General features: G+C 56.0%; 2 long non-coding RNA genes across 2 annotated transcripts; both read right to left on the reverse strand.

Moving 5' to 3' along the window:
- Positions 1-632: 632 nt before the first annotated feature.
- On the reverse strand, positions 633-11,610 carry LOC144281335 (uncharacterized). The gene is made up of 2 exons (XR_013349908.1): positions 10,830-11,610; positions 633-5,610 (listed from the first exon to the last, which is right to left on the reverse strand). It is a non-coding gene; the product is annotated as an uncharacterized LOC144281335 (long non-coding RNA).
- Positions 5,716-10,818, reverse strand: LOC144281336 (uncharacterized). The gene is made up of 2 exons (XR_013349909.1): positions 9,203-10,818; positions 5,716-6,823 (listed from the first exon to the last, which is right to left on the reverse strand). It is a non-coding gene; the product is annotated as an uncharacterized LOC144281336 (long non-coding RNA).
- Positions 11,611-14,362: the final 2,752 nt, after the last annotated feature.

Below are 14,362 nucleotides of genomic sequence, written 5' to 3' on the forward strand. Positions count from 1 at the left end.
GCGCCCGTGCCCGGGCTGGTCCTGGGCCTTGGCGGCGCCAGGAGATCCGCGTGAGCTTCCCGGAGGCGGAGGCGACGTCCCGGGAGCTCGTCCGTGGCCGGCTGCCAGCGCTCCGGGCCCGTGAGGCGGGAGCTCCCCATCACACGGGAGGCTGCCGGCGACGCTGAGAGGAGCAGCACGCACGGCTCCTGTCCAGACCCGAAGCGTCTCAGGAGCCGTTGTTCTCTGCAAGTCAGAGATTCTAGAAAATGGAGAACTCCAGAAGGGAGGCAAAGACCCAGCAGCATCACTGACCGGTCCTGTCCGAGCCACCTTCAGAGTGTGCTCCAAGGCTCAGTGCCCGCGGATGGAGGTGCTCCATCTGAAAATCTCCGTGACTATCTTAACTCTCACCCTCTATTATTTTATGTTATCACCGCTTGAGATTACATCACTTATTTATTTGCTTGCTTTTGCTTACCTGGTTCCCTGCCAAACCGTAGGCCCCAGGTCGGCAGGAACTTTGCCTTTTGCATGTGTGGTGTGCGGAGTCCAGGACAGAGCCCGCGACACAGTAACACCAAGCCAGCGTTTGTTAAATAAATGTCCGAGTCGTCAGCAGAGGGACAAGGCAAAGGGATACTTAAATAAACTAACTTTAGGAATAAAATTTAATTAGTACATTTAAGAAAACAAAATAATGAAAGTTCACCAGTCATTTTAACAGCATAAATCAAATTTTGTCAAGATGCTTAGTGCAGAAGGGGTCTAGAGCAGACACTTGGTTAACAAGAAGTCAATTCCAGAATGGTCGACCAGAAGGACAAGGATTGGGAGGCCCAGAAGTACACGGCCTGGACCTCAGAGACTAAGGGGATGATTCCCAGAGCACTGGGGATTCAGGTCGGGAGGCTCCGGTCCCTGATGGAGGGGTACACGAGAACAGGCGCTGGAGGTGGGCTGGGCGGTATCTGATGGACGCAGCCCTGTTTCCTCTCCTGGGTTCGTACCCGTGGGGACGTGTGCACAAGGGGACACGCATAAGCTTGTGTCTGCAAATTTGCTTATCGCCGCAGAAAACCAAAGTAATCTAAATGACCATCCCCATAAATGGAAGCATCGTGATGCCCTGAGAGGTTAATTTTATAGTAATTGCAACGAACAAGCCTAAATTCTCTCTCTCTCTCTCTCTGAATCGGTGTTTGTAAATCTCAGCGATCTCACGAGGAGCCAGACATGGCTGGTTGTGGCCAAATCCCTGCGCCACAGACCTCGCTGGGAGTGGGGAAGGGAGGGCCGGGATGCGCAGAGGTCAACACGGGGGTGGACGTTCCGTTTTGACATTGAAATAAATGCCTACAATTTTAAATATGAAGCAAATACGGTGACATGTCGCCACGTGACAGAGCCGCGTGGCAGATACTTGCGTGTTTTTATCTCACTCTCTATACTTTAATGCATGTGTGTCGTTCTTCCTAAGTATGTGACTGGTTTTTTTTAATGGGCCAAATATGTGGCAAACAGGAAACAGTATTACTTTCTCTACAGATATTTATTTATTTATTTATTTATTTATTTATTTATTTATTTATTTATTTATATTTCAGCACTGTCACTTTCTTATTTATTTATTTATTTTTAATTTTTTAAATAAATTTATTTTTTATTGGTGTTCAATTTGCCAACATATAGCATAACACCCAGTGCTCATCCCATCAAGTGCCCCCCTCAGTGCCTGTCACCCAGTCACCCCCACTCCCCACCCACCTCCCCTTCCACCACCCCTAGTTCGTTTCCCAGAGTTAGGAGTCTCTCATGTTCTGTCTCCCTTTCTGATATTTCCCACTCATTTTTTCTCCTTTCCCCTTTATTCCCTTTCACTATTTTTTATATTCACCAAATGAGTGAGACCATATAATGTTTGTCCTTCTCCGATTGACTTACTTCACTCAGCATCATACCCTCCAGGTCCATCCATGTCGAAGCAAATGAGGGGTATTTGTCGTTTTTAATGGCTGAGGAATATTCCATGTATACATAGACCACAGCTTCTCTATCCATTCCAGATTTTCTTTTTTAGTTTCACTGTTAGAATTAAGTAATTCACTGGTCTTAGGTAACACCCAGTGCTCATATCCCATTACCTGCCCTCCCTCAGCCCATCACCCAGTTACCCCGTCCCCCCCACCCCCTCCCCTCCAGCGACCCTCAATTTGTTTCTTAGAGCTTAGAGTCTCTTATGACTTGTCTCCCTGTTTTTATCTTATTTTATTTTTCCTTCCCTTCTCCTAGGTTCATGTTTTGTTTCTTAGATTCCACTGAGGAGTGACATCATATGGTATTTGCCTTTCCCTGACTGATGTATTTCACTCAGCATCGTACCCTCCAGTTCCACCCATATTCTTGCGAACGACAAGATTTTGTCCTTTCTGACGGCCGAGTAGTGTTCCATTGTGTAGATGCATCACGTCTTCTTTACCCATCCACCTGTCAATGACACCCGGGTGGCATCTATAGAGTCTTCCAGGGCACTCTGGTCGGTTCTTGTCCTTCTACCTGAGTCCCCAGGCTGACCTCGCAGCGCCACAGACGATCCGTCCTGGTAACAATCACCCCGTAGAGGTCAGGGGTTGTCCGGGGCAAGGCCTCAGCCTCACGCCAAATTTGTGGCTGTGCTATGGGGAGGGGTCCTCCTCCTGCACACCTGCTCCCTGTCCTCTTGCCATTCTGGGCACTGGGGGCCAGAACGCAAACAGCGAGAAGTTCTTTCACGTGGCCGATCCTGCAGGTGTGGCCTGTGGACCAAGAGCTCTGATCGCTGCTGCAGTCAGGGATGGCGTCAGGGGTGCTGCGTCCAGACTGGCACCCCCGGGGTCTGCAGGAGAGGGGCAGGTGCTGGTCTTTGTTTGCATGTGTCCCCACGCTGCAGGGACTCAGCCGGTCTGGTCCGGGGCCTCTCCCACCACGCTCTGCCCTGGTGGCCTGTAGAGTCCTGTGCAAGCATTTGGCAGGGCAGGTAGGATGGCCAGCAGCCGTGGACCGTTGCATCAGAGGGCATGCAGATTTCTTTTTAAATAAAAAATAAATCATGCTCAAAATTTAAAAAAAATCAATTTGATATTCAAAGAGCAAAAAGTGTTTTTATTTCTCTTCCTACACTCACCCTATAATTTCTTTACCTATAATTTACTCAAAATGTGGTCATGTGCTTAATACGTGGTGCTTGATAAATAATTCTCAGTTGGTTAGCTCAGAAGATGTTACAAACCTAAAGGGAGTGAGCAAGAAGAAGGCCCACAGGGAGAGTTTTCACCCCCAAATCTGGGCCCTGGGGGAATGTCAGGGGCTTCTGAGGAGGTGATGGGAAGTCATCACCTGCTTGTTGCCGCTGGACTGTCCTGGGGGCCCTGGGACACCTGCCGCCCCGACGCGCTGTACACCGAGGCCTTGTTCCGAACGCTCGCGGGCCAGAGTGTCGGAGGCCGTGACAGTGGAGGCTCCTGCCCCTCCAGCGGCTTGTGGAGGAGCCTGAGAGGGCGCTAAGGCCCTGTTAGCGCGGGGGCGGGAGGTCCAGGCTCAGCGTAGGCGGTGTTTACTGTGGCAAGAAAGGATTTCTGACAGCCTGACAGAGAGGGGGGAGCTGGGAGAGCCATCAAAAGCATATCGACTTGAAATCATTTAGCTTTTAGGAGAGAAGGCTTGCCTTATTTATAGCTCCTCCATCCCCGGGCGTGGGAGGTGGTGGGGAGCGGGGGAGGGGGCAGGCCGAGGGAAAGGAGATAGAAGGCCCAGGATTTGTTTGGCACATGCATCGCATTTGGATTTTAATTGCAAGCACCTCTCTGTGGGGTGGGTATGACTGCGTGCATTTACAAGTGAGAGAAGCAGGGTGTAGAGATGTGAGCACAGGTCAGGTGTAGCACGTTGCAAAGCCGTGGGCGCAGGTCAGGTGCAGCGCGTTGCAAAGCCGTGGGCGCAGTAGGTGCAGTGCGTTGCAAAGCTGTGGGCACAGGTCAGGTGCAGCGCATTGCAAAGACTGCCGAACTGGCATTCCAGATGCTGTGTAAGAAGGCAGGGGCATGCCCTGGGTGCAAACAGATGTCCAGAAAATGGCTCCATGAAGAGGTTATGTTCATGCCAGGGAACATCACCGGTTCCCCAAACCGTCCGCAGTGCGGGCGCTCTTCCCGGGTGCTGAGTGCCAGGAGCCACCCCTCCCGCCGAGGGTAAGCCCGGGCTCCATTATAATGGCTTTGGAGAAGGACTTCTTCTGGGCTGGGGGTGCGCCGAGGGAGGCCTGGGGTGGGCAGGCGGCCGCAGGACGTGCCATCCCGGGACGAGGGGATCCCAGGGTAGGCGGGCTCACTCCTGCCCGCAGGTGAGCGGTGACCGGCAGCCGTGTGCTGAGCTCCACTTCGGTTTGGAAGAAGTGCGTGGCATGTCGGGGAAAACCAACAGACACGGAGCTCAGGGTGGGCGGTGCTGGCCGCAGGGCGCCAGGGCCCCAGGCTGGGGGCGGGCAGCGCCGATTTTCCTCCTCCAGCACTGGTCTGACGGCCCTGGGCCCAGGTGACGTGGGTCTCCCTGGAGGTTCCAACCTGGGAAATCTTTCCTGCCCCCTCCGGGCAGGACCCGCGTGCAGGGGCGGGGTGGGGGCGGCGCGTGCGAAGTGTGCGGCACGAAGGTCACGGGGATGGCGGGTGAGGGCGGCCCGGCCGCCCCGGTCAGTGTGCACGGTCCCTCTGCCAGCCTCTCTCATCGTGAGAAACAACTAGTATTTATTCCGCGGGCTTCGGGGAATAGCCTTTGTTCCTTCTGGCCCCGGAAAGTGCCCTTAATCCAAAGTGATTGCTTTGCCGCTGACTCAGATTTATTCTTTGGTGATAGCCTCTCCTCGCGGCCTCAATCTCGGGCTCAAATTACCCGCGGCCTGTCACAGAAGGGCCATCTGTCTTTCCATTCCCGCGCCGGGAATGACATTGAGGTCTCCCTGTCCTCTGAAGCTTGTGTGCGCGCGCGTGACATTGACCTCTGTGCCTCATTTCCACCGCAGTTAAGAGGAACCATAAAAAGCACTGGGACTTTAACAAGTGGCCCGGACAGAAGGAAACAGCTCTCCCAGCCAGGGCTCGCAGGCTCCCTGCGTCTCCCTTCTCTGCCGGCCACCGGGGCCCCCCATTGCGCTGGGTCACCCCGGGGCGCGCCTGCATCCTGCATCCTGCCAGGACGGGGGCGTGAGCAGCCGGCCCCCTATTTGCTCTGCTCCTGGAGGCCCCTGGCTTCCTCAACGGGCTCACAAACCACCCGAGAGGACCACTGAGGTCGCACGGGGGAGACTCCCCGCCTCGCCCGACAGCCCCCTTCCTGGCCAGGTGTTCAGGATTTGGGGACGTCCCTCTGTCCTCCTGGTGTCCTCTCTGCCCACGTGGACCCCGTCTGCGGTGCTTTAAGTCTTGCTTCTCCATCCAGAGTGTTGGCCGCGCGGCCTCCCTCCTGTCTTCCCGGTTGTGCCTCCGGTTTTCCGCACTGGGGGGTCATTTCAGGCAGGACACAGGGGATGAAGTGACGCCATCTCCCTGACATGAGGCATGGGCGGGAGGGCGCGCGCAGTCACACGTATGCCCGGCCGATCTGGAGTGACAAAGAGAACATCTTTGGGCTTTGTGTCTCTGTGTGACATGAGGCCTCTGCTATTTTGCACTATATAAAAAAATAAAATTTCAAATTAACTGCAGCTTAGTTGTGACTCAGCTTTTAATTGCTTGGAATTAGCACTTGATTTGCATAGTAGTTGATTTGCTAATTATCTGTGACTTTGGGGTAATCTGCTCAGCTGAGGGACAAGCCCTGATTGCGTTCAGGACAGAACGGAGCAGGATCACGAAGGATCCCACCGTGGAGAGCCCCCCCCGACGCCGTGACTCAGCTTTGCCGTGTGCTCTGTCCCTCCGCCCACGTGGGAGCAAGCTGCTGGTTCCCGAAGTCCGCGCCCCGCAAGGGAGTGGCGTTACGGAAGCTTGCTGCGGGGACACGGAGCGGGGGCTGCCTGGCTGCCCCTTTCCCACCCGAGACCCCGTCCCGGCCACCCTGTTCCCCCGCAGCCCGAGATCGGTGACAGAGGAGCAAAGTGGAGTGCTCTGAGGAGCAGAAGCTTCTGGAAATCACCACTGGCGATCCACCCCACGCCCCCAGTCTTCCCTGGGCATCCATCACAGGCCGGATGCTTTCCGTCGCGGGGCCACGGCGCCCGTGAGATTGGGTCCTAGGCCTGCGGGGGAGCCAACAAGGGACACTTGGGCACATAAATGAATGAGAAAGTACCACATGGGTGAGGGCTCAAAGGGGAAAAAGAAAAACTCTAGTCAATAAAATAAATAAAACTGAGAAAGATCAGCTTTCTGAGCTAAGCAAAGGGAAGGAAGCAAAGAAAAAAATGGTCTAAGGTTTGGATATTTGTATGTTTTCCTGCCTTAATTGACTTTGTCAGGGATTTGAGCAGAGACCACGCTAGGTACAGGGACGGCCCGGACGCCCTCGAGGACGAGGCAAGGACAAGGCGGGAAACGCGGGCAAGCGCCGGGTCCTGGGCGCCCGGCACTGGGGCAGCATCGCGAGGTGGGCCGCAGACCCGGGCGGACGTCGGCTCCGACACCAGCAGCGGGCGCCCTGGCAGCCTGCGACTGTCCCTAGGCAGCGTGACATCGGCACGTCCTTTGGCCTTTGTCAATGATCCGTGGGGGCCCTGGGCCTCGAATAGGTGACCCTTAGGGCCTACAAAGCCCCTGGCATCTCCTCAAGTGCAGAGGCGGCTGGCGGGGGGTTTGGGTGTGGCCCCTGACATCGCCTTCGTAAGATACAAAAAAAGGAAAGAAAAGGAAAGAAAGAAGAGAAAGGTGTGAACAACTGGTCCTTAAGAGGCAGCAGGACCCTCAGCAGGTCCGGGGTCTCCCGTGGCTCTGCTGCCTCCCGGGCTCGCACATGCCTGCCCTGCGTCAGGGTTGCGGGCTCGGCCCTCGGTGTAGATGCGTCCCCACGGAGCCAGGTCCAGAAGCCTCTTCCTGAGCAGCACAGCCCTACGGACCACAGCGCGGGGCAGCCCTCCCCCGAGGTCCCTCCCCAAGGTCGCCCTGCCAAAGGGGGCCTCGGTTTGCAGGTTGGATGTGCGGACTCAGATCACACCCGGTCAGAGCCTGTGGTAGGAGCTCTGAGCGAGGGGGCTCCTTACACCACAACGGGAACAACAGATCCCCCCCCGCCGCCACTGAGCAGCCAGTCAGTCAGAGCCAAGGGGGAATCGGGAGTGCCTGTGGCCCCCAGGGGACAGTGACAGCGTCACCATGGTGGCACTGCCAGCCTCCCGCCTCCAGCTAGCCTCCAACCCCAGCCCTAGCCTCCAGCCTCCAGCCTCCAGCCCTGGCCCCAGCCCCAGCCCCAGCCTCCAGCCCCAGCCCCAGCCCCAGCCTCCAGCTCCAGCCCCAGCCCCAGCCCCAGCCTCCAGCCTCTGGCCTCCAGCTCCAGCCCCAGCCCCAGCCCCAGCCCCAGCCCCAGCCTCCAGCCCCAGCCCCAGCCTCCAGCCCCAGCCTCCGGCCTCCAGCCTCCAGCCCCAGTGGAAGTTCCCATGTGGGGGCTTTCAGCCCCAGCAGGCAGCACGTCAGAAACATCTTCGGTCCAGACAAGGGCACAGGTCGACCCAAGGATGATGGCTTGAACGGAGAACAAAGGTTCAGTTGTGCGGGACGCATATCGGCTGCCGCGGCAGGCACAGTGTCACCTGGCCTTGTCCCCGTGTCGTGGAGGCGCACCCTGCGCGAGGGGCCGTGTGAGCCTGGACACCTGCATCTGCATCCTCCAGAATCTGCCCCGGGGCGGCTCAGGGTAGGTTCACCTGGCACTGAAGAGCTCCTGCCCTTGTCTGGCCGCTTGGGTCCCGGCACAGAACTCCTGACTCTGGGTTGTGGGCCCGGCGCCCTCCTGCCCTGAGATACCCCGTCCCTGCCTCCCGAGGCCCAGCCCCGGGCCGGAGGGGCCGAGGCTGCAGGCTCCCACCTGTGCGGGGGCCCCCCACCCCGTGGGCACCTCACTTTTGGGCCTGGTGCAGGGAGGGCTGCGTCCTTCAGGGCCACCCGTCCAGCCCTACGTCGGCTGCACCCCTGCAGGCTCTTCTCCCCACCACATCCACGTGTGCCTTCAGAGCCTCTGTGAGCCTGCCTGCCACCTGCCGGGGACTCCCTGACATGGTAGCCTCCCTTCGCCTCTGGCCTCCCCTGAGCCCCTGGCCTCTGACCCCACTGCCCTGGCCTCTGCCCTCCCCAGCCCCTCCTGCATTTCCAGGGTTCAGAGAACCACACTGTCTGTGCCTCAGCCCCCTCCTGCACCCCCACAGTCCAGCCCTGCCCCTCCCGGCCTGGGCTCTGCACCTGTGCCCCCGCATGACCTTCCTTGTCATTTGCCGGGGTGGGGGGAGGTTGTTGGGTGGGGCCGTTCGCCAGGTGAGGGGGGCCTCCTGAGCACTCGGCCGGTGTCTTTCCAGAGCCGGGAACCCCCTGACACCGACGGCCAGTGTGGTGGTTCCGGTGGTTCTGGGCCGTGTGCTCAGCCCTATGGACGCGTGCAGTTGCCCCTCCCTGGTCCCAGCCGGAGCCCCTGCAGGCGGGTGTCTCCAGGTGACCTGAGGGTCCTGTGGGGGCCCCCGAACATCCCTGCCCCCTTGCTCCGGGTCCGTGAGGGACATCTGCACAAAGCACGTGCTAACTCCTCCCGGGGAGGCCTCCCCAGGAGGCTTCAGTGCCCCCCAGCTACTGAAAGGATGGGGTTCAGAGAGGCCTCACCTAGCTGGGCCGCCTCCCCACCTCCCCTCTGTAACCTGACTTCCCGCGGTCACGTGCCCTCAAGCCCCGACCCCCGCGGCCCCCGCACCCCAAGGCGCCCCTTCTGCTGGCTGACGTGCTAGGCCTGCTGGGCCTTCGAGGCGCAACGCAAACGCCACCGCCTCCAAGGAGAGAGCCTGGGGTCACCAGGCAGAGGTGGCCACAGTGCAGATGGCAGTCGGCCTTGCTCTAGCATTTCGGGGCGCACGGAGACCGCGAGGCCCTCCTCTCAGGCACCTGCTGAGCCCTACGCGGCTCCTTCTTGTCTCACAGACGTCGCTCTGCCCTGGGTGAGGCCCCCTACCGGACCCCGGTGCGGGGAGCTGTGCTGCCTGCCGGGGGTCCCCACAACTCACTTGCTCCCGTCCTTGTCCTGTTCAGGCCCCCCCGGGGTTCCTTCCTGTCTCACTGGGGACATGGGTACCGTAGGCGCCCTCTCGCTCTGCGTCTGCGCCTGTAACCCCCCCCCCCCGGGGGGCATTATTTGTTGTCCTTGAGCCCTGGCAGGGTCTTGTGATGTCAAACAAGAGGCCCGATGAGCCGGGGTCCGTGGGGTGCCACGGCTGGGGGTGGGCCGCGGTGCACGGCTGGGCCGGCCCCAGGGTGTGTGCATGCAGGCCACAGGTGGACGGAAACCCCTGCCCCAAGCCCCCGTTTCCTGGAAGGCGGCAGGTGTCGCCCCGTGAGCCTGGCGTCCCCACTGGGCTGGCCTCCCCGCACACTCGTAGGGAAGACGGCCCTCGCGTGTCTTGTGTGCACGTTGGCAAAATCCACGTGCTTGAGGAGAAGTTACAGCCACAGCGTCCTGGGCTTTGCTGACCGTTGGTTTCTGGCCTGCGTGGTCCGGGGGGACATCAGTTCTGTCGTGGGGGGACAGCAGTCCACGCCGGAGGGGCTTCGCCGGGTGCTGGGCCTGACGCCGGGGCCCCTCCCTGCGACCGGGTGCCGTGAGCGAGGCGGCCCTCGAGGCCGCTCCAGTCCGGATCCGCTGGTCGCATTGATTAGATTTTCCTTTGCTTTGAGCAAATGTGCGTGGTAACCTGGTTCCCCTCCCGAGTGAAACAATAATTGAAAACACAAAAGAGAGCCGCTGCCTTCGGCGGAGTTTCTCGGCCCCCAGGATTTGCCATCGATTTTCAGCGGCCTTGCCCTGCTGCGGATGGCAGACTGGAGTTCGGGAAAGGTCTTCGGTCGATACCCTCCGGCTCGCCCCGTGCCCCGTGGTGCAGTGCTCGAGCCGGGCGCCCGTGCGTGCGGGGCGGCGCTGGTGGGGCTGGCAGCCGCGTGGGCAGGAGTCACGGCCTCCCCGCCCCCCCGCGCCGCTGCCTCCCCCTCAGACAGCGTGCTTTCCCCCAGCTGTTGTGCTTCTGGGTTTCAAAACCTTCAGTTTCAAGAAGGTCATAGGATTTCTTGATTGAGAAAGACCTGAGGACATTTGTAAGTGGAATCCTTAGTTTACCAGCAATATTTTAAAAGCTGTTAAGTTTTAGGGAAAGAAAAAATCCTGAGGCGTCCATATCCTGACTCCCTGCCTCCCTCCCTCCCTCCCCCTCTCTGTGTCTAGATAGGTTCAGGGGCGGGGGGTGCCTTGCATTCAGTACTAAGCTCCCATTTCTTTATATTTCCCAAACTCCCAGAGGATTCAGGTTAGCCGGGAAGATCAAGTCACGGATGAAGAAGCGATCATAGTAAGAAGTACCTAAGGGATAAACTGATAATCACCAACAGGAGGAATAAAAATACCTTCCAGGACTGGAGAGTTAGATGCTAAAATGGAATGATAAATATTGCTCTCGACTTTCCAGCAGGCAGATGAGAGGGATGGAAAGTGGGAGGCTGGATGAGCGAGAAATGGGGACAAATGGCTTTGGAGAGAGAGAGGGAGGGAGAGACAGAGAGGGAGGGAGGAGGTGGGGGGAGAGACAGAGAAGGAGGGCGAGAGGCTGGAGTGCCAGCCCTGGCCTGCTGCCCGGGTGCGCTCACCTGGAGGATGCGCTGCTTTAGGCAGGGGTTCCCGGGAGGGCGTCTCCTTGCACGTGGGGACACAGGCTAATTGAAGAGACCGAGGTTTCCCGTCGTGGTGGGGGCGGCAGGACCTGGCGAGGGAGCCGACACAGAGGGCAAGACAGAGCAGCGGGGCCTATCTCGGGCTGGGCTTGCGGGGAACCCGGGGGTCCTCCTGCCCGGGCGCCCCCCCTGCTGCCCCTCGGCTCCAGAGTCACCCGCCCCAACACCAGCACATCTGGCCCAGGGCTTCCCTCTCCTCCGCCACTTTCCTTCCTTCCTCTGGCTCCTTCTTTCCATCCTTGCACACACACCCCCCTTCCTGAGTCACTCCTTCCCGCTCACGCACAGGACAGCGGCTCTGGCTGGGTCATCACGCGCTATGACGTCTGCAGTCACTGGCTGTCACTGAACGCTGCGCCCGGCCCAATGCCGTGGCTTTGTACACACGACTCTATGTAATCCTCACTAATTTTAAGGATGATGTCAAGAGTATACCCACTTTTAGGGGAGAGGAACTGAAGTAAAGAGATGCTGAGTAATTACTCCCACCCTCCCCCAGAAAATCGCTGTGCGCCAGCTCGAGGGCCAGCTCCCGAACATTTGAAAGCAGCCCCTAATTTCACAGGAGAGGACTCAGGCTTCTCTCTCTCTCTGCAGGTAAGGGGCCGTTGTCTCACGCCGGCCTGGGTTGCCCCACGTGTTCTCTGGCCCGATCCTGGATAATCACCATCTGATGATCCCCCGTCCCCCCACCTGGCTTTGACTACCCAGTGCTAGGAGGGGTCGGTGTTCCTGAGCCCGTGGCTGCACGGGGGCGGGGCGGGGGGGGAGGGAGGTTTGAGGATCTGGACGGAACACAAGTCTGGTTAGAAAGTGGGGGAAGCTTCTGAACAGGCAACAAAAATATCCACTGCACAAACCGAGACATTTACTGAATGGAGCTTACTGCAGCTTGAGAAAGCTGGCGACGCTCCCTTTCCCACACCCCATTGCCATAGTGGAGCGCTCGTGGGAATCCATACTTTCAGACTTACCCTCTGCATTTTATTTCCAGTGCATGGTTGCACCAAAATTGGTGGAGGCAAGTAGAGATCACCGGAAGAGATAGGTACAGGCAGGAGTAACGCGGACCCAGGGACCGTACGTTCCTCAAAGCTTCCTGGGGGGATGCTGTGGTTCCTGCTGGTCAGACACCTGTTCTAGGTGTTCCACACCTGCACATTGGCTGGAAGCAAGAGCCTTCTTCCAAATAGCCTTGGAAATGAAATAAACCTTAGTTAACGTAAAGCAGGTCTGGTCACAGCTGTCTGAATATTTAGAGGAGGAATAAGGAAAAACACAGTTTTCCTAGAGTGCAGGAGGACCCAGGAAGCCTGCCTTTGCAGGTGAGTGTTAAAGCGTGTGAGTCAACATCTGGAATAGCAAGTACCCATGGTATTTATTATGATTGCCTAGTGTTTGATGTTGCCTCTTTTTTTTTTTTTCAGCTTTTGTGGCCCTTTGTACCCACCTAGAGCACCGTAAGAAACTATTTGGTTGGAATCTCAGGATATTTTATAGTTGGCAGTTTTAATGGTTCTCAAAATTTAGGATCACCTTGAGGCCTTATTGAAATAGGGACTCTGGGTCCTACACCTAGAGTTAGGATTCAGTAGGTCAAGGCTCATGCTTGAGAATTTGCATCTCTAACAAGTTCCCAGGTGATGCTGGTGGGCTGGCCACTGGAGCACACTTTCAGAAACACGTGTGGAGTGTGGAGTTCTGGAGCACACTTTCAGAAACACCAGCACGATCGTTCCATGGGTATCAGCTGGCGTTCTGGGCCAAATGTAACTCAAAGAAAATTTCAGAAAGATACTACAAACACAAATGTTAAAAAATCTTATTGGTTCTTCTGCTGTTTCTGCTTCTTTCTATCATCTTCAGAACTCAGGGGCCAAGGGTTCAGGGGAAGAGGTTTTCACTTTTCTTTGTTTTGTTTTAAAATTTTCTTGTCCAGAGGCTTCCTGACTGTTGATGCTCAAGATTTACAAAATACCCGATGAATCAACCATTGTGTTTTGAAGATTCCTGGTTCCCTAAATATTGTATATCATTGGTATTTCTTCTCAAAGCTTTATAGGAAAGAGCAAAGTATCCTGAGCAGTGGGGGGTAGTGGCAGTTTTATGGACAGAGTGGAGAGAGAGTGGCCACTGGAAATCCTGCTGAATGCCCGGGGATAGGAAAGGGAAGACGAAAACAGCTTTCCATTCCCATGACATCACTTCCAACCCTGCTTCTCATTTTATTCTCAACTGTGGTAAAATAAATACAATGTGAAGTCACCATTTGAGCCACTTTCCGAGTGTACGGTTCAGTAGTATTGAGTGTATTCACATTGTTGTGCAACCACCTCCCGGACTTTTTCATCCTGCAGAACTGAGACTCTGTCCCCGTGAACAGTAGCTTCCCATCCTCTCCCCAGGGCCCTGGCAACCTCTGCTCTATCTGTGTCCCTGTGGGTCTGACGACTCTTCATATGAGTGGAATTGTGTGCGTTTGTCTTTTTGCGACTGACGTATCTCACTTAGTATCGTGTCCCCAGGGTTCGTCCATGTCGTAGCATTACTGTTGAAGGCTGAATGATAGTCCATTGGATGGATGGGCCACATTTTGCTCATCCACTGCCTTGTTGATGGACGCTGATGTGGTGTCCACCTTTTGCTTATTGTAACTGCTATGAACACAGGTATACAAATGTCTTTGAGACCCTGTTTTTAATTCTTTTGGGCACATACCCCAAAGTGGGATTGCTGGGTCATCTAGTTCTTTGATTTTTAATTTTCTGAGGAACTGATATACTGTTTGTTACGCCTGTGCATTTTATATTCTTAGCAATAGCGTATTTTCTCCAGATCCTTGCCAATACCTGTTTCTTTCCTCCTTCCGTCCCTCCCTCCTTCCCTCCCTCCCTCCCTCCCTCTTTCCCTCTCCTCCTTCTTTCTTCTTTCTTTCTTTCTTTCTTTCTTTCTTTCTTTCTTTCTTTTCTTTCTTCATTCTTTCTCTCTCTTTCTCTTTCCTCCTCCTCCTTCTTCTTCTTTTTAAAAATTTTTGGGGTAGTAGTCACCTTAATGGGTGTGAGTTGGTGTCTCATTGTAGCTTTGATTTGCATCGGCTAATGATTAGTGATGTTGAGTATCCTCTCGTGACCTTATAGTCCATCTGTATGTCTTCTTTGGAGAAATGTCTGTTCAAGTCTTCTGTCCATTTTTAAATACATTTTGTTGCTGCTTTTGTTGATTTGTAGGAGTTTTTTATGGATGCTAAACCAGCCCCGTTTTGAATACTAACATTCCAGACTGGTGCCCTGAGGCCCTGTTTACTGTCATTGCACAGCTGTGTTGCCTTTATCCAGGGGTCTCAACTGCGGGTGATTTTGTGCCCAGAGGGATCTGGCAATGTCTAAGCACATCTCTGGTTGTCATAACTGGGTACGAGTGCTATTTGAACATCCTATAATACCCACAAA

The sequence above is a fragment of the Canis aureus genome, chromosome 12 (assembly GCF_053574225.1).
Source record: "Canis aureus isolate CA01 chromosome 12, VMU_Caureus_v.1.0, whole genome shotgun sequence".
In the NCBI taxonomy this organism is placed as follows: Eukaryota; Metazoa; Chordata; class Mammalia; order Carnivora; family Canidae; genus Canis; species Canis aureus.